This window comes from Oryza sativa, chromosome 1, assembly GCF_034140825.1.
Source record: "Oryza sativa Japonica Group chromosome 1, ASM3414082v1".
Classification (NCBI taxonomy): domain Eukaryota; kingdom Viridiplantae; phylum Streptophyta; class Magnoliopsida; order Poales; family Poaceae; genus Oryza; species Oryza sativa.
Genome location: NC_089035.1, coordinates 2,314,552 through 2,325,549, shown reverse-complemented (window position 1 = coordinate 2,325,549; position 10,998 = coordinate 2,314,552). Strand labels below are relative to the sequence as shown.

At 37.5% G+C, this 10,998-nt stretch overlaps 1 long non-coding RNA gene across 1 annotated transcript; it reads left to right on the top strand.

Annotated features, from left to right (window-relative positions):
* Window positions 1-8,395: 8,395 nt before the first annotated feature.
* On the top strand, window positions 8,396-9,765 carry LOC112937828 (uncharacterized). Its single transcript, XR_003240446.2, has 2 exons — window positions 8,396-8,700; window positions 9,498-9,765. It is a non-coding gene; the product is annotated as an uncharacterized lncRNA (long non-coding RNA).
* Window positions 9,766-10,998: the final 1,233 nt, after the last annotated feature.

Genomic DNA, 10,998 nt, shown 5'->3' with positions numbered 1-10,998 from the left:
TTTTCTTCTGTGATTATTTGAACGATTCTCCATAACGACATAGCAAAATAGTTATATCAGAGGTAATTATTAAGGGGAGAGAAAAGCAAGCTATAGCTATATAAGCCTATGTTTGCATGGATACATGAACATAATTAAGCATGAGAAGCGTCAGGAAATTTCATCTCTGTCGAGACGTCAACGACTGGACTAAAATCCGGAACACGCGTGCCAGATTGTAAAAGGTCACTCCCGCTGGAAGCAGAGGAACTGCTTCTGAATCATGACAATGATCTGGACGGGTACAGATCCCGGCTCCTGGAGTTAGTTCTCCAAATCCACCGGGTGGATTTCTACAAATCTGGACCATTTGTTTCTTTATAGGAGGTATAGACGGTAGCCACGTCACTTTCTTTTTGCCTAATCCCATGCACGAGAACTGAAGCCCCTCTCTGTATCTTGATATGACATCGCATAGAAACAAGATAGGTTGTGTTTAGTTCAGCGTAAAGTTTGGATTTTGGTTGAAATTGGAGATGATGTGACTGAAAAGTTGTGTGTGTATGACAGGTTGATGTGATGGAAAAGGACTGAAGTTTGGATCCAAACTTTAGATCTAAACACAGCCACAGTGACTAAATTTTTTCTTCACGCGGCTCAGAATGATTAATCATGGTGTTTTGATTTGCTATCCTAGTGACGATGAGCTATATATGCATAATTAAATGGCATAGTGAATGCATCATGTATGTGCCATGTTTTCTTTTTGGTGTTGATCTCCTAATGATATATTCAATCTATTGGCGGTAATATTACAATCTACATTCTCTAGGAAATATAAGTATCTAACTACTTGTATTATTCTGCTTCTAACTTTGTGTTATATTCCCGGAAAATAGTAATTAACTAGGATGATGTGTGCAATCGTAGAGATAGGGAGAAAAGCAAGTAACTTGCTTAATCTGGTCCATTGAAATTAAACAATGGCTTGGATCACCTGAAATCCATCCGGTGGATTCGGAACCAACTCCAGAGGATCTACACCCAATGAAAGGGCATACAATAGTGGTTGCAGAGTTCAAATCTTCATAGTAGCGAATTTCAGATTGGGTTAATTAAGGGGCTAAGTTCCTAATTTAAAAGACTGCATATATCAATCTTCATATGAGCAAATTTTAGATTGTGTTGTTTTAGAGGATAAGTTCTTTATTTAAAAGGCTGAATACATCTAATTGGATAAAAAGACGAGGTAAAAAATATCTTTCTCTAGTAAAAAAAGGGAATTCGTTCGAAAATTATCAGAAAAGAATTTGGAGGTCTGATAATCCTAATCGTCGCTCTAGTCTAATGATAGGGGAGAAACGAGTGTATCTTCAGCCAACGATCGAGCTACTCCGCTGCGGGTCATAATCGCTAAGTAAGATCGAATTATCGCGGGCTCAAAGAAACTAGGAGAGATTATCCATCCTGTAATTTAATTAGTATCCTGTAATTTAATTGTTTTGTATTATCGATCCGGCCCGGGAAGTCCGGCTTTCAGAAAAAAAAAACTGAACTTTTTTTCGTCGGTTAATCATTCTGTAAACCCTGCTAATGGATATAATGGCTAAAACTGAATTTTCTGACAATTCTTAAGGGGCACAAATGAACAAATTAAAATTTACAAAGTTGAAAAAGCTGGTTTCAAAAATACTGATAAATAAGTTTTTTTTTAAAAGAAAATTTTGGAAACTTGCCCCCGATAATTCACAATCCATAAGCTGCCAAGAACAACAACCTAATCAATTTAGCTACTCTCTTGATGCTAGCTCATCTTAATTACACATCTACTTAGAGCTATAGCTTTTTTTTAATTATTTTTTTAGAGAAGGGTATTTTTTACCCTGCCTCTACATCCAACCGGATATATACGGCCATTGAAATAGGGAACTTAGCCACGCAAACAACCCAATCTGAAATTCGCTCCATAGAAAATTTGAACTCAGAACCTTAGGGTACTACTCAGGTAACTGTAACCACTAGGCTACATGCCCTTTCGTATAGGTATAGCTACATTTATATATTCAGAGCTGCATGGATTTCACTAATAATATTGGCATTTGGCATGTTTGGCATTGTTCCACTTACACCTCCATCTCTCCTGGAGCTGAAACCTAGCCAAACAATTTTAGCTCCACCCAAAATGAGAGCGGAGCTGACTAGATCACGTTCTCACACAATGAACTAGAGAGGTGGAGCTAGATTTAGGCTGCTCCACAACTTCACTCCATATCCAACTCCTATAGCTAAATTTAACAATTGAAGCTCTACTAAACAAGCCCCATGTAAATGGAGGTGCACCTACACTTGTTTGGCATCTCTTCTTCTCTACTCAAGATACACGAGATGCATGCTAGCTACCATGTGCACATATAATATGTACAACCAGTTTAGAACAAGTGGAATTTCTCAAAATCGCTCCTGGGTTTGAACAATTCCCCCGAAGCGTAGCAAGACAGTTATACAGTAGGATCTATTAACCAACTGAACAAAAACGGTGTGTATTTTCTCTGCACATAGCTTGCCAAGAAGAAGAAGCAGCTTTTAGCACGTTTAAACATTTACTACTGTTAACGTGTGTGGATGCATGAAAGCAATAAGCATGAGAGGCTTGGGGAAATTTCAGCTTCGACTAATCGTGAAAAGTTGTACAGCATCTTAGATCATCCGTGCAGCATCATGGTCGTGCTCCTAATTTAAGATGACGAGAGGAACGGCTATTCGGAGTCAGTGTGCTGGTTCGTTTGGAAAGAGCGAAACGGAGGAGAGTGTTTGGACACAGAGTTGAAGGTGGCGGAGAAGCTCGTCAATGATGTCCAGGTAGAAATCTCTATTTGGAAGACTGCGGGCATTTTGCAATCTCGTGAGGAGATGTAGTCTTTGTTCTTTTTTCTTTGTCTCGGTTTCTTCCTTGAGGGTGTTCAGCCACTCATAACTCTGGCAGTTTAATATTGAGATTATACTCATGTAACTATTTTCTCTAAACCTTAATGAATTTATTTTTTTGAGGAAATCAACGGCAGGAGATCTGCCGGAATTTGATTAGAGAAAGAAAAACCGTACAATACAGACCAGAGCGAGCAAAATAAAATTAAAAATTACAGATCAAGGGGGCTTAAAAGCCGAGCTACGAAGGTCAATTTCCTGCTTGACAAAATAAGCTACGTCCATCTCTGATCTAACAGAACTTGTGAAAATCCTATTATTCCTTTCCAACCAAATATTCCACCATGTTGTGAGGAGAGCTCCTCTTGTTTTCAGCTTTTGCTCTTTTGAACCGTGACGATCGATTTCGTTGGATGTTCCGCCTGGGGGTTGAGCATTTCCTCCTGCCAAGTTTAGCCATGAGCAAACGAGGTTCCATACTTGTCTGACAAAAGGGCATTCACTGAACCTTAATGAAATTTGATCCGTAAAAAAAAAAAAAGAACGGCTATTCAGAGTCCCACAGTGCAGTTCCTCTGTTCTTTCGCTGCAGAAATCCTGAGCATGCAAGTGTTAAACTATGTGTGGTTCGAAACGTGCACGCACAAGTATTCTCTCTTGATCTGAACATTTTCGTTTGCCTGAATGAAGCATTGTTACAGCCGAGATAGTTTAATTTAACTTGGGAGTATTAAAAATCTGCCGCAAATTTGAAAAACTTTCAGATATAACTATAACATAATTGAAATTTAATTACATTATAACTACACTATAGCTACACTATAACTGCAGTGCAATTACCGGTATAACTTATATAAAACTTGTATTCAACTATAGGTTGGTTGGCTCGCACTAGAATCTTACGTGTGACAAGTGCGAAATTTTCTTTTTCCTTCATGCATAAATTTCGAGGTGATATGAGGTTCATAGATCTAAAAGTTTTGAAGGCAAAAAAAAAAAAAACTTGTAGAAGTTCTCTAGCAATTATGTTTAACTTTATTGTTGTTGTTTAGTTGGCAGTCATGTGTAGTATTTACATTTCATTTGAAAATGCAAGATGTGTTTTGAAACAATGGGTTTTGATAATTGGGTATTAAATCAAAACTCGTGTAGATTTTCTTCTTAGGTAATGGATTACTATATAAAAAAAATAAATCTAGTAGGTGTGCACTGCGCGTAGCATTAGTTTCATCTGTACTGTTTGTTATTACTCGTAGCGAAATCAACGGCCTATATATTGCTTTCCATTTCCCTTTGGAAACGAAAAATAATGAAAATACTTCGAAAAAAAAGAAAAATAATGAAAATGGAGAAGAGGATGGACTGAATTCATCACTCAATCACACAAGCATTTCCACTCACGATTGGACAGTGTATATGCGTGCCCAAAAACTGTCCCATGAAGACTATATCATAAGCATGAAAGGCATCGGGAATTATACGGTAAGCTATATATAATTTATTCCTTGGAACTTTTTACATTCATATCTACTTATGAAATTCCCATGATCATCAGTGGTTCCATTTTCAAAAAATATTGGCAGGAGAGTATCACATCAATCAAAGGTAACACACAAATCCAAACATTAAAATGTTATCGATGCCATGACTGATCTGCATCAATCCGCTCGGCATGGAGCAGAACTGCAGAAGCTTCAGAATGGCATGATCAATTGCCAGCTATTTATCCTAGATTTGTTGACTACTTAGAGCAAGCAGGGGTGGCTTATCTTGCCCACGCCCAACTCGACAGTTTAATCTTCTCCTTATCTTAATGAAATTAGGTCAGCCAACTTTTGACCGACCTGACAAAAAATAAAAAAGAATATATGACATACTAGACTTGCAGATATCAAATTCAATTCAATTCCTATTTTGTGCAGTAAACCAAATCGAATTCAAATTAGCTTTGTTTTGAACTGAAAATGCAGCGATTCGACCTGCTGCGCAACAGGCAAGGGAATGGGCCTATGTAAAAGCCCAGCTTGAAATCTGGGAAATAAAGTCTGGGCCATGAAGTAGTTGGGCCTTAGTCATGTAGGCCCAGTAACATTGGAGTTGAATTCCTTACATTTTGTTCCTAAAAAACGGCTAACTAATTTCAGACTGAAAAGAATACAAATTTGATTTCCTAAAAAAAAAATAAAAGAATGCTAGTCCAACTGGCATGCTCGATCATGCTTCCAAGTGTTACATGGCCAGTTGCTCCACTTGAATTTCTCATGAAATTAGTCTAAGCTTGGCCGGCTGATCCATAATGTCTAGCTAGCTAGTGTGATTATATATATGTAATCATCACATTGTATGATGATTAACCAACTCAACAGCAAATTGGTTGATTTCATAATACAGTACCGGCTGTGGCTAGCTAATCATCGGCGCAAATGATTGGGCCGCTATCTAAACCGTCATCAGATCAGATCAGGTTGCAGTTAGTGCTACTAATTGAGGGCATCTTTGTTTGGTTAATGACCATAAAGTTGAGCAAGCTGGAAGAAAGTAATTAGAAAGAAACCAAGAAAAAGAAAAAAAGAAAAATCTCTGAACCAAATTTTGGGCGGCGATCTTGCTGTGGCGTGTACTCTTCAATCATTGGGGGAAGAAAGGGGAGAAATGCTCACGAGGTTCGTAGCTCATGCGTGCTGCAATCCATGTGCTGAACGAGAGACGGCAGCGACGTATTTTGTGTTCTTTCTGGTGCAGCTCATGCATGTGAGGTGAGACGGCCAATCTTGCAGAAAAAAATAACATCTGAAAACGGCCGTCCTTTTAGGTGAGGCAAATCTTTGTTTTTCAGATTGCCAACAGGATCCTCCTCGATCGCAATTTCAATCATCATGAAGATACTCATTTTATATGTTAGTATAGTAACTAGCTTCAGTTTGTGACAGTTTGATATACCAATCAGAGATCAAATTAATACAGTACTTTGGTTAGGATTTCAGAAACTAGTGGCCAAAGTGTTTCTTTTCTTTCTTTATTTTTCTTTAGTGCAGATGATGTGCAGTACAGTAGTATTCATCAAGTTTTTCCATCCAGTCTTCTGAATGTTGGTAGGTTTAGGACACCAAGTATTACTGAATATATAATTGCAGTCACATGTTCTTTTGACTGAAATAGCATTATTCAAATATGCTTATCCTGAGATCAACAATGTTAGTGTGGAATACATTGTTGAACAGCTCTTCAGACTTTCAGTTCCAGCGCATTCACATCAGTCTACTAGTCCTGAATTCCCTGAATTTCTACAATAATTGTTGCGTCGAAGAACCGTCGGCCTGCGATACTTTTTCGCACCTCCGACTCCGATACATCGGAGCTCACATTTCACACATCATGAGCGACGAAATAGCAACATGGGCATGTATGCCTTTGCATGTGAGTAGTAGAACATATGCCCATTTTGTGTGGATCTTTACATGTGAGTGCATGGCCTTCATGCTGTTGAGGCAGCTAGCTAGCACTGCAGCAAAAATTGATTATTGGTTTCTGTTGTGAATGGAGAGTGTAGGAATTGAGAAACTCTGGTTGGATTGAGCACATGTGAGCAATGAGCAATGCCCTACAAGGAGCTGATGGTGAGCTTTGCTTTCAGAGATAAGATTGCATCTGGTGATCACACACAAAAGAATGTTTGGACTTTGTCAGGAGGAATCATATGAATGCACATGGCAGATCATATATTCACATCTCCTCTTTCGGCACAAACAAAGAGCCAAATCAAGACAGACAAACAAATCAGCAGTGTTAGATGCCAAGGTATCACTGTACATATGACACATCATCTTGTAAATCTTTTTTCTAACCTTCTTAACTTTGGGAGAGGTGTAACATGTAGTACCTGCATTTCATTCATCATGCAGTTCCTGATTATATATCCAAAAAGAGTGTTGTTCATTATCTTATGGCATTCATTATCTTCTGACAATTGATAATACTAAGAGCTTCCCTGCATGCATGATGGGTACATCTTCCTGAAGACATCTGTAAAGGCAGTATATGCATAGGAGGAGTTTATGGCTTTTTTTCACTTATTTATTTATTTATTTATTCCTAGTGAATGTACCCATGCTGATCTTGTAGAGAAGGAAGCAAATCCACTAGTGCCAATCTACCATGCTCAAATGTCTACTCCTACTTGCTTGTCCAAATTGGGCAACCTTTACAGTATCCATTTTTGTAGGATTCAACAATTCCTAATTACAAAGAGCAGAACATAATGGTGTAGATGTTACAACAACATTCTGAGAACTGTCTGAATGTTGGCCTACAACTGCTATTTCTGCTAGATTTTGTTCATCCTGGATGATATGCATGTTACAGCACTGTAGCAAAACTGGGAAAGCAACAGCAGGAGGACAAAAGTGACATTATTGTTCTAGCATGTTACTACACTGTAACAACCTCTGTAACATGACAAACGGCGAATGTACCAGACACAATTAACATATAAGGCAGGATTAGTACTCAGATCTGCAGGACATTTGCCATTCTACTTGCAATCTAGGACCCTTTCTTTCAATATATTAACCAAGGCTAGCTACTGTGCAAAAGGCTAGTAAGCACTTGTCATTAAGATAAGAGGCAAAAGATGCTTCAAGGGGTCTCAACTGATGAAAGAATAGCAGCTAGAAAAAGCAGTTTAGGGGCACATAAGCAGAAGGGTAGGGGGAATCAGTTGTAATGGCTGAATTTAATGATTGAATGGCTGCAATTAGTTGTTCCCAGGGCCACATGCATCTCTTAATCTAGCTAAAAAAAATGGTGTCCCTAATCACCAAAAGATCTGGCAGGTGCTGATACAGTCATCCAACTTTCTTAATTAATTTGCTTTCATGTATATAATCAAATCATCCATATGCATTGCTTCTTGCAAAGCCCATTTTGCAAACTAGCTAGCTAGAAAGAACTAAAATTAGGGGAAAGTTAAAGGCATCTTGGGGAGAACCACCCCAGTTTACGCTTCATCTAATGATGCAACCATAATTGATTACGGCATAAACAAACCATAAACATGTACTTATTAACAATGTTATCTCGCATATGCGCCCTCTAGAGATTCATATATTTGATTTTGATGTCCACTACTAACAACTTTCTTGATCATTACAAAACCGAACGTACCATCTAGTACAACAAAACACAGTAATTATAGATCTCACTTTTAATTATGACTATATGATATAATATATATAAATAACGTCCCCTTAATGTTTGGCATGTAGTACTTTTTAACAAGTTAATTTACAGTTCAAGAACCAAACTATTAATTATGGTTTACAGTGTGATCATGGAGGAATGGGCAAACTTAAATTGGAAGAGGATAAAATATTGGTCCATTTTGGGAGGAAAACTAAAGCAAATGTGAATAAACTTATGGGCAAAGCAAGGTTGCGTACCTATATATAAGGGCCTCATCACTGGAGCTTTCTTGCACAACACCTTCTCTCCTCCATGCCTCTGCAGAGACCTTCAGACTTATTCAGAATTCAGAGAGAGAAAGAGAGAAGGGCCAGCCGGTGTAGCAGCAATGTCTTGGGGAAGCATCCAAAGGGATCGCATTGATCCTTCATCGCTCTCGCTCGCTTCCATGGCGGTCGTCGTCTACAAGCAGCTTGACGGATCATGCGATCCTTTTGGAGGCTTCCTCTAGCCATTAAAACTTCGATCTCCGTCTTGAGTTCTTGATATTCATGGTGCATGTTCTTCATTGTTGGGTTCAGACGTCTTGCGTTCTTAGCTGCAGTCGTCTGTGAGGTGATCTTCCTATCTTCGATGATTATAGATCATATAGCTATAATACTACTAGGTAAGGTATGCAGTTAATTTTTCTTGATTGTTCTTACTTCTAAGTACGCATGTTATTTCCCTGAAAAAGGGTATGCATGCTCTTTATTCGAGAATTTCTTTGCTTTGGTTGCTAATTACATAGCGAACACACTATGTATAACAGCTTAAGGATGCGATTACATGCCGTTCAGGCAGTGGAGATGCCTGGTTTGTGTACTTAATTATCTGATGAATTAATATGGAGTAGAACTATCAATGGGCTAGAGATGAATGGTAATTCGTAAGCTGTTTTTTTGTAGTATCAGATTCTAGTAGATATCCTGTTAATTAGCAAAGTTTGTCTGTCACAAGAATAAAAACCAGTAATCTTCTTGAGAATTCCTTACACTGTAAAAAAGAACAATAATGGCTTCAGATGCATCGAAAATAAACTAATGGTTGAAAGGACGAGTCTCACTAGCTGATCATGAGATGCAGGTAGACACTAATATAATTTAAGATTAGTTATTAAGCCATGAGCAACTAGCTAGCTAGGCAGAGCTGCTAGCTAGCTAAGCTAGATCTTGGCTTAAGACCACAGTGCATGCACATCACATGACCTATATTATGCATGGGAATAACAAACATCACACATTAATTATGTATACTAGTTAGTTAGTTAGTAGATAGCTAACAGAAATACCGGATCGATGCTTGCTAGCTGCTTGTCAATTGTACAAACCTCACATGCCCTTTGACTCTCCTGATCCAGTCTTAGCTTGCAGATCACTAGGTAGCAGCTGGCGCCGTCATTGATGCAAATTAATCACCGAATCCAAGAACTGTTATATATATGGTTGTATTTGCATCTATATTAATTATATTGTGTATTTTCATCAGCTAGCTCCAGTTGATCATCCTGGCTGTACAAGAATCCTTCTAGTGTTAGCACTGTCTAGCTAGGTTAATTTCCTTTTTTTCATGTTATTAATTGTAGTTCAGATTGGAGCAATAATAAAGTGATGATATGATTATTTTGGTTTTCTTGGAATATATACGATCAATTAATTTGTGATATAGATCTAGCATCTGGTGGATTGTAAGTATTTCTAATTGAACTTTTACTCTAGAAAACAGTAAAATATACTTAAAGTGCATATCTAGAGAGCTAATGATTAAAGCACAGAATTTATGTATATATGCACGATAATATGTGATCACATACTATATAATGGCAAAGTTTCACCTCAAGCACTCCACATGCATACTAGCTATATATATGATCAGATTATGTGTTTGAAATGCTAATATGCTTATGACATTTATCTTAACGTGTTATGGTTTGACATAATTATTTATACCACTTTTTTCGGGAATATGCAAAAGATTTATATGTGTATCATTGCAATTAATACTTGAAGTTAGTTACAACATTTTTATATCACTGAAAATTTTGATTTGGTGTACACTAAGTACGACTAATAGGTTTAGACATTTGCCTTTTACGTTCAACAAATGACCACAACCTGTTGAAATGTTTGGTTCTCCTTAATTATATATATGGAGCAGCATACAAAATATACATAGTTTATTAAGCTCCTGATTAACAAAGCGTAATATAAAAGTCAAATTATTTTTTCTTAGTAATAAACTCAGATGCATGCATAGCTAATATGAGATTCTGAACATTGATCCTGGACAGGGAATACATGTTTTACACGAGGAATTTTTGCTGCTCAAAGTTGCGCACCTTTCCGCAATTGGAGTTGCATGATCAATAATGATGCTCATAAGCAAGAGTTTTTGCCTACCCTCTTTCAAAAAAAAGAAAAGTTTGCTTAGCTATAAGACAAAAGATGAACAATTACTAGGGAGTAGAGGAAGAAAAGGCCACCATTATACTCCCTCCGTTTTATTCTAACCGTAGCTGTTAGTTCTTGTGTCCAACGTTTGACTGTCCATCTTTTTAAAAAAAATTATGAAAGAGTTTTTAAAAATAAGTCACGCATAAAATACTATTCATGTTTTATCATCTAATAATAATAGAATATTAATCATAAAAAAATTTAAATAACACGGACGGTTAAATGTTAGACAAAAAATCCCACAACACACTTTAAATGGGACGGAAGGAAGGAGCATGTAGGTTTTGACCACCAGGTTTTGAAGCATCTCCAAAAGTGAGATTGCTCATATACTACATCAGAGCCAGCATCATCGGCAATTCGGCATCCACAGCAAGCTGATCTGTTGCACCATCCATTTCTTTGGGATCTTATTTGTTCA